We start from the raw sequence: 12,396 nt of genomic DNA on the forward strand, positions 1-12,396 counted from the left end.
TTGGAGAGAGGAAAAAGGAGTATATGAGTACCTTTTGTTCTTCTCATTTTAGATTCAATCTTTTTATAATATTTCTGAGAACTGCTTGAGAAACAGAGTCATAGAATCATACAGCATGGAAACAGACTCTTCAGTCAAACCAGCCCGTGCCAAACATATTTTCGAGCTAAACTAGTCCCACCTGCCTGCTCCTGGTCCATAACTCTCCAAATCTTTCCTGTTCATGTACGATTCTAAGTGTCTTTTCAGTGTTATAGCATCTAACTCAGGAAATGAATAGTTTTTTTGTGGGTGCATGTGGAATGTACTGTATCATGGTGAGGGAAAGTAAAAGGTGTATTCAGATTGAGGAAATGAATGCTGGCCTGAACAGAATTGGTTGCTTTGTATGGCCTTATTGATTTTGCTTGCCTCTCGTACCTTGTCGTAAAACTGCTTATAACTTCAAGGAAGGAGAATAGCAGTTGCTGTGGGTTTTGCAGAACACATTGTAAGTACATACAGATTTATTTTTTTAAAAAAGCTATTAAACCAAAGAAATGGAATTGCACAATAAATCAGAAAGTAATGTGGCAGCCTAGCTGCTTGTTGAAGCACTTAGACTTTGTATAGATGGCTTTGTGCTTTGCCATCCACTTCCCACAATGGTTAAAATCATAAAATTGTACAGCACAGAATGAGTCCATTCAATCCATTCTGCCTGGGTTGACTGGCGGAAAGAGATTTCTGATCTGCCCCACTTGCCAGTCTTTTCTCTGCACCACTGCAAATATTTCCCATTTTAAACTACTTCATTCCTCCTGCCTCAGAGCATCTTGCTTTCATTGTGCTGCTTGGGTTGCCCGAGAAACACTGTTGGCAAAGTGGGTGGCAAGAGAGGTGATTCATTCTGAATGCCTCTTTTTAAAATATTATTTATTTATTGAATGTGGGCATCACTGATACGGGGCCAGCATTAATTGCTCATGAGCAGATGCTCCTGAGCTGCCTTCCAAAACCACAGTATTCCCAAAGCGATGATAAGGAGGGAGCTGCAGAATTCTCAATCAGTAAAGATGATGGAATGGCAACATTTTCATGTCAGGATTGTGTGTACATCCGAAGATTGGAGGGAAACTGAGAAGTGATGCCCCCATGTGCCTGCTGTCCTTGCCCTGCTGGTTGGTAGATGTTGTGGGTTCTGGAGAAACCTTTGAAGAAATGTTGTTGCGTTACTGCACTGTATCTTGTAGATTCCAGTTGGAGCATCCACTTTAAGGCATCTACTTGCATCCTCATTCGAGATTCTCTATTCTGAGTGTAGGGAGCCACTTACTATGCTAGTATTGTATGGTGCTGACTGTTTACAAGCTGCCAATCAAGATGAAGTCATGGAGAAAAGAAATAGCTGTGATGTGAAGGTACATGACAGATTCCATTGTTACTGCATTGGCTTAGTAGAAATATCACCATTGAGTCAAAAGGTTGTGGATTCAAGTCACACAGCTGGAGAGTATCAGAGAGGGTGAGTGAAGAAGGGTGTTCCTCATGACTGGAGATTGCAGAACCAAAGGTCACAGACTAAGGATACACAGTAGAACGAAGATGAGGAGAAATGTCTTCGCCAAGAGAATGGTGAGCCAGTGGAATTTTCTATCATTGAATATTTTTAAGACAGAGTTAGATATTGTTCTTCGAGCTAAAGAGATCAAAGAATATGGGGAGAAAGCAGGAACAGGAATGAGCAGGCATGCTCATATTTAATGGTGGAGCAGGCTCAAGAACTGAATGGCCTACTCCCAGTCTAATTTTCTCTGTTTCCATGTTAAATTGGGAAAGGGGAATGGATAATCCGGTAGTTAATTAATCATTGCTTTAAGCATAAAATTAAACGGAACATTTATAACTCACTGACCTAGTTCCAAACACACATAAATAGGATTCAGACTTGATTGATATTCCCCAATAAAGACAAACCAAAGTGCTTTGAAACAGACAAAGTGTAGTCACTGCTGTAACATGGAGAATGTATTTACATAAGTTCCTACAAACAGTAAATTTACTTGCATGAGCTCCCACAAACTGTAATGTGATAATGACCTGATAATCACTTTTAGCAATGTTGATTCCAGTGAGATCTCACCTGTTTTTCCTCTAAAGAATACCATGTGATTTTTTGTACTTCCACCTGGGAGAGCAAACAAAGGTACAGATTTATCACCAATGCAGCACAGCAGGACAAGAAATGAGAATTGTTATGATTCCAGCTGCTTCAGCAAGTGGAATAGTCAAACCCCAGAATAAAACCTGCCCCGCTAGATCTTTTTCCCCTTTGTCAAACCTTGTGGTCTTTCACTGAAACATAAGCACATCAGACTACAGATTAGATTTTACCAATAAAACAGAAGTTTATTACATTGAAGAAGGAAAATAAACCAAAATATCAAATATAGCAGTTTCAAAAATTTCAGAACACATTGCAAAAGAAAGTTACCCATGAGAACTTTCCCCTTGACTACTCACAAACTTAAAGCTTAGCCTTCCTCAGTTTTTTCATAGTCTGCAGAATTCTAACAAAATACTTGAACTGTTCTAAACAAGAGAGGGAAGTTACAGAGACAGAGACTGCATTGTTTTAAATGACAAAGGAAATGCTTTTGTAAAGCGCAAAAAGTGTAGCAATGAGATAAGTACAGGAATAAAAGATGGATCCAGAAAAGGTGTGAATGCTTTCAACAGTTCCATTACCAGCAGCTTTCCAATACAGCCGAAGACAACATGTCGCTTTATTCTGAATAATATCCACTGAGAAACCTCAGCCAAGATTGCTTCTCAGTGAATCAGTCATGAAACTCTCTGAGGAATACTACAATATGATCAGTGTTACTGCTGTGGAATGCCTACTGAATGTTTAATGTTTAACCACACATCCAGAAGGCAGCCCCACAGTCAGTGCACCATCCCTTTACCACCATACTACATGGGCTAGATATAGCTTTCACCTCAGTGGGCAAGAACTTAAATCCAAAAACCTTACAATTCAAGAAATAAATAGTGTTAAAAACCAAAAGAACTGTGGATGCTGTAAATAAGAGACAAAAAACAGAAGTTGCTGAAAAAGCTCAGCCGGTCTGGGCAGCATTTGTGAAGAGAAATCAAAGTTAAGGCTTCAGGTCCGGTCACCTTTCCTCTGAAATAAATAGTATTAGTCACTGATGTATAGCTGACAGTAAAATTCGGCCTTTTTCTCTCCATAAATTCTGCCAGGCCTGTTGAGTTTCTCCAGCGCTTGCTGTTATTTCAGATTTCCAGCATTCTCAGTGTTACGCTTTCAATGTAGGCGTCAGCTGGCATACCCTTGGAGGTGTTTGTGTCCTGTTTAGACCTCCCCAATATGAAAACATGTATATGGACATGTGGTTTTCTTAGGAAATGATGTTGAAGCATCCCCTAGGCAGGGATGTAAGATGTAGCAATTTCCCCAGATCTTTAACTCCTGCAGCGAGGCGCCAAGAAGCTTTGCCGAGATTTCGGAATGGGCTACAACACGGAAAATCTCCTATACTGTCTGTAATGAATATAGTATCCATTGTTAATCAATTCTGGAGAGGGATTCAGGAGATGAGATTTTTATGAGTAAGGCCTGTGCTCAATTGAAGTGCAAAATACTGAGTTTAAATTCCTTTCCTTGTACATTATTTTCATGTAACTGCAAAATGAATTTGAGATTTCCCATGTATACGAATGATAAACATGCAGCTCTGAAGATGTTGAAGAAATTCACTTTATTAAATAGTGCTCCCAATCAATATTTGCGAGTGAAAATGGATTCTAAAGTGAAATTTCATATCCAACTAAAACAGTGCTGTGTCCAAGGGCACAATTAACTTGTATTCAATGCTTGTCTTTGGGCAAATAATGTGCACAACAGAATCATTGGTTGTTTCCCTTCCGGATCAGAAGCACCTCTGTTAGTCCTCTTTCTCTTCTACAATGTCTAAAACTATACAGTCTGCTCCCAACAAAGTTTTTTCGTTTATTCTTCTTTTGCTGGTGCTATGATTCCAGCTGCTGTTGTTACAAGCCAGGCCACATCCTAGAATGAAATCTGACTTGATTATCAATTTTTCTTCAATTTAGTGTGGCAGCCTTTCACTAAAACATAAGCACACAAAGCTGCACATTTGGTTTTAACAATAAAACAGTTCATTGCACTAAAGAAAGTAAAATACAATAAAGCAAACCAAACTAACTATATAACACAGTTTGAAAGGTTGCAAAACACAACAAAACAGCATCCCATGTACTCCCTAAAACAGTCACTTTACAGTTACTTAACAATCTGGAGCGGTTTTCTTTCTCTATCAAATCTGCATGTTAGATTTAACTGCTTCTGCTCAGTTTCTGTCCCTCAAATTGTGGGGTCTTCCTCCTTCACCATTCACACAACTGAGAGTTTAGACTTCCTCAGTGTTTTACTAATCCACACGGTTCTCTCCAGACATTCCAGCTCTGGAAGTTTCACTAACTACACCCTTTCACAAAAATAGCTTATTTCCTGAGCCACTCTGAACAGTCTCCATTTCTAGGATAGATTATACTTGGTTCTGACCCCAGTTGAGTTGAGAGTATGACTTGGAGGGGAACTTGTAGCTGATAGAGTTGCAAACCATGTGCTGCTCATTGCTCCCCCCCCCCTCCCCCGTATCTGGAAACATACGCTGTGCCTCTAAGCTGATCAGTATTGTATCATTTATTGTGTATCCTATTGACTAGTTTGCCCTCCCCAAATGCCTTACTGCACATTCCGGCAGATTAAATTCTATTTGTCCCTTTCTGTTAACCGATCAGCCCATTGTTACTATATTCCAAGTCTGCAGCTTTCTTCCTCTTTATCAACCATGCACTCATTTTTAGTCTATCATCTGCAAATTTTTAATGGTGCCCTCTGCACTTAAGTTTGCTTCTTTGCTATATACCATGAAAGGGAAAGGACCCAATACTGAACCCTGTGGAATCCCAATAGAAATGACCTTTCAACTACAACTACAGTGAGCATTCCCCTTTGTCTGCAGTCACTGAGTTTATTTTGTTCCATTTGCTACTTTCCCTCAGATTCCATCACCACCTTCTGTTTTGACCAATTCATCATGTGGGAACTAGTCCAAAGCCACCTTAAAACCTACGTAAGCTGCATCAAATGCTCTACTCTCCTTGACCCTCTTTAACACCAATTCAAATTGGTGCGGCATAGTGACTCTGTGGTTAGAACTGCTGACTCACAGCACCAGGGATCAGGGTTTGATTCCAGCCTCAGGAGACTGTCTGTGCGGAGTTTGCACACTCTCACCATGCCTGTGTGGGCTTCCTCCAGGTGCTCTGGTTTCCTTCCACAGTCCAAAGATGTGCAGGGTAGGTGGATTGGCCATGCTAAATTGCCTATGCGAAATTACCCATAGTGTGCAGGGACGTGTAGATTAGGTGGACTAGCCATTGGAGATGAAGGGTTACAGGGATAGGATAGGGGATGTGTTGGATGGGACGCTGTTTGGAGGGTTGGTGTTGACTTGATGGGATGAATCGCCTGCTTGCACCCTGTAGGGATTCTATGAATCATGAAATTCAAATATAGAACCAAGTTCATCAGACACAAATGAAATCAGAAAATCCCAGAACTGCTCAGAAGGTCTGGCAGCGTCTGTGGACAGAGAAACAGAATTAATGTTTCATTAACCTGTCATCAGAAGTCCAAAGATAGGTCCATTGTGCTGAATATTTCCAGCGTGTTTTGGTCTTACTTTAGATTGCCAGCATTTGCAGTATTTTGCTGTTGTACTACCCAGACGTGATCACCCGTGAACAAATCCACACTGAGTGTATTTAATTACAAATCGGTAGTTATTAGGACAAGTGACATAAAGTATTGCCAAAAAGGCAGCTTTAAGGAGGAAAGAGTGAAAATGGAGGGGCATGGGAAGGGAATTCCAGAGATTCGGGCCTAGGCAGCTAAAAGTTGGAGGAGGGGCGATGGTCTCGTGATATTATCGCTGGACTGTTAATCCAGAAACCCAAGTAATGTTTTGGGGACCTGGGTTCGAAACCCACCACGGCAGATGGTAGAATTTGAATACAATAAATATTTGGAATTAACAATCCAATGATGGCCGTGAATCCATTGTCGATTGTTGGAAAAACCTGTCTAGGTTCACTGATGTCCTTTAGGAAAGAAAACTGCATTCCTTACCGAGATAATAAAATGTGAGGCTGGATGTCATCCAGCCTCACATTTTATTATCTTGGAATCTCCAGCATCTGCAGTTCCCATTATCTCTGCATTCCTTACCTGGTCTGCCCTACATGTGACTCCAGACCCACAGCAATGTGGTTGACTCTTAACTGCCCTCTGGGCAATAAGGGATGGGCAATAAATGCTGCCTGACCAGTGACGCCCTCATCTTGTGAATGAATAAAGAAAAATGCAACAATGTAAAATTAGACAGAGATAGAAGTTACAGAGACAGAGACTGCATTGTTTTAAATGACAAAGGAAATGCTTTTGTAAAGCGCACAAAGTGTAGCAATGAGATAAGTACAGGAATAAAAGATGGATCCAGAAAAGGTGTGAATGCTTTCAACAGTTCCATTACCACCAGCTTTCCAATACAGCCGAAGACAACATGTCGCTTTATTCTGAATAATATCCACTGAGAAACCTCAGCCAAGATTGCTTCTCAGTGAATCAGTCATGAAACTCTCTGAGGAATACTACAATATGATCAGTGTTACTGCTGTGGAATGCCTACTGAATGTTTAATGGATATTTTAGTCTCCTGATCAATGGATGTAACAGGGATGCTCTTGAACTCTCCTTGTTCATTCCTCAGTGGAAAATGTTGGGGAAAGAGCACAAGTTTTATACTCTATCAAATCTTCACACCTCGTAATTCCATTATTGGAGCTTCATTCTTGAGACCAGAGAGAAGAATGTTTTATTAATATAGATGCTACATAGCCACTAATAAATCTAACAGGAAATTCAGGAGAAGCAACTTTGCCCAGAAAGTGGTTAAAATTTGAACCAGGAAGAGTGGCTGAAATGATAGCACAGATACTTTTTAAGAGGAAGCTAGAGGAGCACATGAGGTAAAGGGGATGGTAGGGTTAAAAAGGGGTAGAAAGAGTCTTGTGTGAAACATAGATAACATCATGAGCCTGTTTCTGTACTGCAAGCTCTGTTTGTTCAGCATTGACTTCAGAATTAAGCACAGTCTCTCCAGAAAAGGCGATTGTTTAGAACAGTTAAAGGAATAAGTTGTCTCAGAGTAAGGGTTATTATTTGTGAATCTTTCAGACCCCGAGTATTTTGTTAGAATTCTGCAGACTATGAAAAAACTGAGGAAGGCTAAGCTTTAAGTTTGTGAGTCGTCAAGGGGAAAGTTCTCATGGGTAACTTTCTTTTGCAATGTGTTCTGAAATTTTTGAAACTGCTGTATTTGATATTTTGGTTTATTTTATTTCTTCAATGTAATAAACTTCTGTTTTATTGTTAAAATCTAATCTGTAGTCTGATGTGCTTTATGTTTCAGTGAAAGACCACAAGGTTTGACAAAGGGGAAAAAGATCTAGCGAGGCAGGTTTTATTCTGGGGTTTGACTATTCCACTTGCTGAAGCAGCTGGAATCGTAACAATTCTCATTTCTTGTCCTGCTGTGCTGCATTGGTGATAAATCTGTACGTTTCCTGGCTGTAACCGTACCAGGAAGTTCAAGAGTTCAGTGAAATGATGCTTCATTATTAGCATCAACTTCCTCAGGAATACACCACACAGAAAACATTTCCCGAATTCGTAGAATGTCTTCGTGGACAAAGTTGGATCAATGGTTGTTTTAAATTTGTTCTCCACTATGGAAAGTGGAGTGTTTCTCATTCGAACTGTGTATTGTGAAATAGTGGTTAGCTGCTGCTAGTTGTAAGTTATTATTTCATTAACATGAGAGTTCAATATTCCAGCCATTGTACCTTGCATTGTTTTCACTATTATTGTGGTTAACTCATGTGTTTCTGTTTTCAGTGGCATTTGATGAATGCTCGTGGACATTGTTCACAGGGAGTAAGCAATTTCAACTCCTTTAAACACTCTACATAGTCACTATTAACCAAGATAATTTGTTGCATGGGTAAACCTAATGAGAAAATATATGTACTAATTTATATTTGTGTATATAATATTTATACATATAATATTTTATATATTACACATATATAATATTTATATGAATATATTTGTGTGGTTGCATTACCCGAAACACTACTCGGGTAGTGTCTCCCACCTATCCTGCTCCTCGAAGCAAAAAAAAAGGTTCTGTGCGACAGAAGGTAACTAGTTTATTTTTTATTCTTTATTTTTAAACAGTCTCTTTGGGAATTTAGAATAATGGGAACGGAGGTCAGGGCAGTTGAATGCTGCTCCTGCAGAATGTGGAAGCTAAGGGTCACCACTCGTGTCCCTGCTGACTACATCTGCGGGAAGTGCACCCAACTCTAGCTCCTTGAAAACCGCGTTAGGGAACTGGAGCTGGAGCTGGATGAACTTCGGATCATTTGGGAGGCAGAGGGGGTTATTGGGAGGAGTTCCAGGGAGGCAGTCACTCCTCAGGTACAAGAAAAAGGCAGATGGGTTACAGTCAGGGGCCGGTAAGGGAACCGGCAGGCAGAGCAGGGATCCCCTATGGCCATTCCCCTCAACAATAAGTATACCGTTTTGGATACTGTTGGGGGGGACGACTTACCAGGGGAAAGCAGCAGGGCACAGGTCTCTGGCACAGAGTCTGTCCTTGCTGCTCAGAAGGGAAGGAGGAAGAGAAGCAGAGCAGTAGTCATTGGGGACTCCATAGTTAGGGGGACAGATCGGAGGTTCTGTGGGTACAAGTGAGATTCATGGTTGGTGTGTTGCCTCCCAGGTGCCAGGGTGCGTGATGTCTCTGATCATGTTTCTGGGATCCTTAAGGGGGAGGGGGAGCAGCCCCAAGTCGTGGTCCACATAGGCACCTACGACATAGGTAGGAAGAGTGATGGGGATTTAAGGCAGAAATTCATGGAGCTAGGATGGAAGCTTAGAGCTAGGATGAACAGAGTTGTTGTCTCTGGTTTGTTGCCCGTGCCACGTGCTAGGGAGAGAGAGAGGAGTTGAACATGTGGCTACAGGGATGGTGCAGGAAAGAGGGTTTTGGATTCTTGAATAATTGGGGGTCTTTCTTGGGTGGGTGGGACCTCTACAAGCAAGATGGTCTTCACCTGAACCAGAGGGGTACCGATATCCTGGGGGGGAAATTCACTAAGGCTATACAGGTGGGTTTAAGCTAATTCAGCAGGGGGATGTGAACCAAAATTGTAGTTCAAGCATAGAAAAGGTTGAGAGTAGGGAGGTCCAAAATCAAGTTTCAGGGACGCAAGACGGCACCGGCAAGCAAGCAGTTGGTTTGAAGTGTGTCTGCTTCCATGCCAGGAGCGTCCGGAATATGGTGGGTGAACTTGCAGCATGGGTTAGTACCTGGGACTTCGATGTTGTGGCCATTTCGGAGACATGGATAGAGCAGGGACAGGAATGGTTGTTGCAGGTTCCGGGATTTAGATGTTTCAGTAAGAGCAGAAAAGACGGTTAAAGAGGGGGAGGTGTGGCATTGTTGGTCAAGGACAGTATTACAGTTGCAGAAAGGATGTTTGGAGACTCGTCAACTGAGGTAGTATGGGCTGAGGTTAGAAACAGGAAAGGAGAGGTCACCCTGTTGGGAGTTTTCTATAGGCCTCCGAATAGTCCCAGATATGTAGAGGAAAGGATAGCAAAGATGATTCTCGATAGGAGTGAGAGAGACAGGGTAGTTGTCATGGGGGACTTCAACTTTCCAAATATTGACTGGGAACACTATAGCTTGAGTTCTATAGATGGGTCAGTTTTTGTCCAGTGTGTGCAGGAGGGCTTCCTGACACAGTATGTAGACAGGCCAACAAGGGGCGACGCCACATTAGATTTGGTACTGGGTAATGAGCCCGGCCAGCTGTTAGATTTGGAAGTAGGTGAGCACTTTGGTGATGGCGATCACAATTCTGTTATGTTTACTTTAGTGATGGAAAGGGATAGGTGTATACCACTGGGCAAGAGTTCCAGCTAGGGGAAAGGCAATTACGATGAGATTAGGCAAGATTTAGGGAGCATAGGATGGGAAAGGAAACCGCAGGGGATGGGCACATTAGAAATGTGGAGCTTATTCAAAGAAAAGTTCCTGTGTGTCCTCTAAGTATGTACCTGTCAGGCAGGGAGGAAGCTATAGAGCGTGGGAGCTGTGTTTTACGAAGGAAGTGAAATCTCTGGTCAAGAGGAAGAAGAAGGCTTATGTTAGGATGAGTGATAATGGGAACTGCAGATGCTGGAGAATCCAAGATAACAAAGTGTGAAGCTGGATGAACACAGCAGGCCAAGCAGCATCTCAGGAGCATAAAAGCTGATGTTTCAGGTGTAAAATGAAGGGTCTACATGAAGGGTCTAGGCCTGAAACGTCAGCTTTTGTGCTCCTGAGATGCTGCTTGGCCTGTTGTGTTCATCCAGCTTCACACTTTGTTCTGTTAGGATGAGATGTGAAGGCTCAGTTAGGGTGCTTGAGGGTTACAAGGTAGCCAGGAAAGACCTAAAGAGAGAGCTCAGAAGAGCCAGGAAGAGACAAGAGAAGTTGCTGGCGGATAGGATCAGGGTAAACCCTAAGGCTTTCTATAGGTACTTAAGGAATAAAAGAATGACGAGAGTAAGATTAGGGCCAATCAAGGATAGTCGTGGGAAGTACATGGACACCGAGATCTCTCTGCTCATCTACACTACTAAGTCTGGAATCAGAGCAGATAGGGGAAGCACTAAATGAATATTTTTTGACAGTATTCGCTCTCGAAAACGACAATGTTGTCGAGGAGAATACTGAGATACAGGCTACTAGACTAGGTGGGATTGAGGTTCACAAGGAAGAGGTATGAGAAATCCTACAGAGTGTGAAGATAGATAAGACCCCTGGGCCGGATGGAATTTATCCTAGGATCCTCTGGGAAGCCAGGGAGGAGATTGTCGAGCCTTTGGCATTGATCTTTAATCGTCATTGCCTACAGGAATAGTGCCAGATGACTGGAGGATAGCAAATGTGGTTCCCCTGTTCAAGAAGGGGAGTAGAGACAACCCTGGTAATTATAGACCAGTGAGCCTTACCTCAGTTAGAACATAGAACATAGAACAGTACAGCACAGAACAGGCCCTTCAGCCCACAATGTTGTGCCGACCATTGATCCTCATGGATGCACCCTCAAATTTCTGTGACCATATGCATGTCCAGCAGTCTCTTAAATGACCCCAATGACCTTGCTTCCACAACTGCTGCTGGCAACGCATTCCATGCTCTCACAACTCTCTGCGTAAAGAACCTGCCTCTGACATCCCCTCTATACTTTCCACCAACCAGCTTAAAACTATGACCCCTCGTGCTAGCCATTTCTGCCCTGGGAAATAGTCTCTGGCTATCGACTCTATTGTTTAAGTGTTGGAAAAGGTTCTAAGAGATAAGATTTATAATCATCTAGAAAAGAATAATTTGATCAGAGATAGTCAGCATGGTTTTGTGAAGGGTAGGTCGTGCCTCACAAACCTTATTGAGTTCTTTGAGAAGGTGACCAGACAGGTAGATGAGAGTAAACCGGTCAATGTGGTGTATATGGATTTCAGCAAGGCATTCGATAAGGGTCCCCACTGTAGGCTATTGTACAAAATGTGAAGGAATGGGATTGTGGGAGATATAGCAGTTTGGATCAGAAATTAGCTTGCCGAAACAAGACAGAGGGTGGTGGTTGATGGGAAATGTTCATCCGAGAGTCCAGTAACTAGTGGTGTACCGCAAGGGTCGGTGTTGGGTCCACTGTTGTTCGTCATTTTTGTAAATGACTTGGATGAGGGCGTAGAAGGATGGGTTGGTAAATTTGCAGACGACACTAAGGTCGGTGGAGTTGTGGATCGTGAAGAAGGATGTTGTAGGTTACAGAGAGACATAGATAAGCTGCAGAGCTGGGCTGAGAGGTGGCAAATGGAGTTTAACGTGGACAAGTGTAAGGTGATGCACTTTGGTAGGAGTAACCGGAATGCAAAGTACTGGGCTAAGATTCTTAGTAGTGTAGATGAGCAGAGAGATCTCGGTGTCCATGTACACAGATCCTTGAAAGTTGCCACCCAGGTTGACAGGGGTGTTAAGAAGGCACACAGTGTTGAAGCTTTTATTAACAGAGGGATCGAGTTCCGGAACCAAGAGGTTATGCTGCAGCTGTCCAAAACTCTGGTGCGGCCGCACTTGGAGTATTGTGTGCAGTTCTGGTCACCACATTATAAGAAGGATG

The 12,396-nt window shown here is 42.3% G+C and overlaps 1 protein-coding gene across 1 annotated transcript in view; it reads left to right on the plus strand.

Annotated features, from left to right (window-relative positions):
• Positions 1 to 12,396, plus strand: part of LOC132207858 (uncharacterized) — a 123,880-nt gene that overhangs the window by 13,957 nt on the left and 97,527 nt on the right. The window lies entirely within an intron of this gene.

The sequence above is a fragment of the Stegostoma tigrinum genome, unplaced genomic scaffold (genome assembly GCF_030684315.1).
Source record: "Stegostoma tigrinum isolate sSteTig4 unplaced genomic scaffold, sSteTig4.hap1 scaffold_180, whole genome shotgun sequence".
NCBI classification, from domain to species: domain Eukaryota; kingdom Metazoa; phylum Chordata; class Chondrichthyes; order Orectolobiformes; family Stegostomatidae; genus Stegostoma; species Stegostoma tigrinum.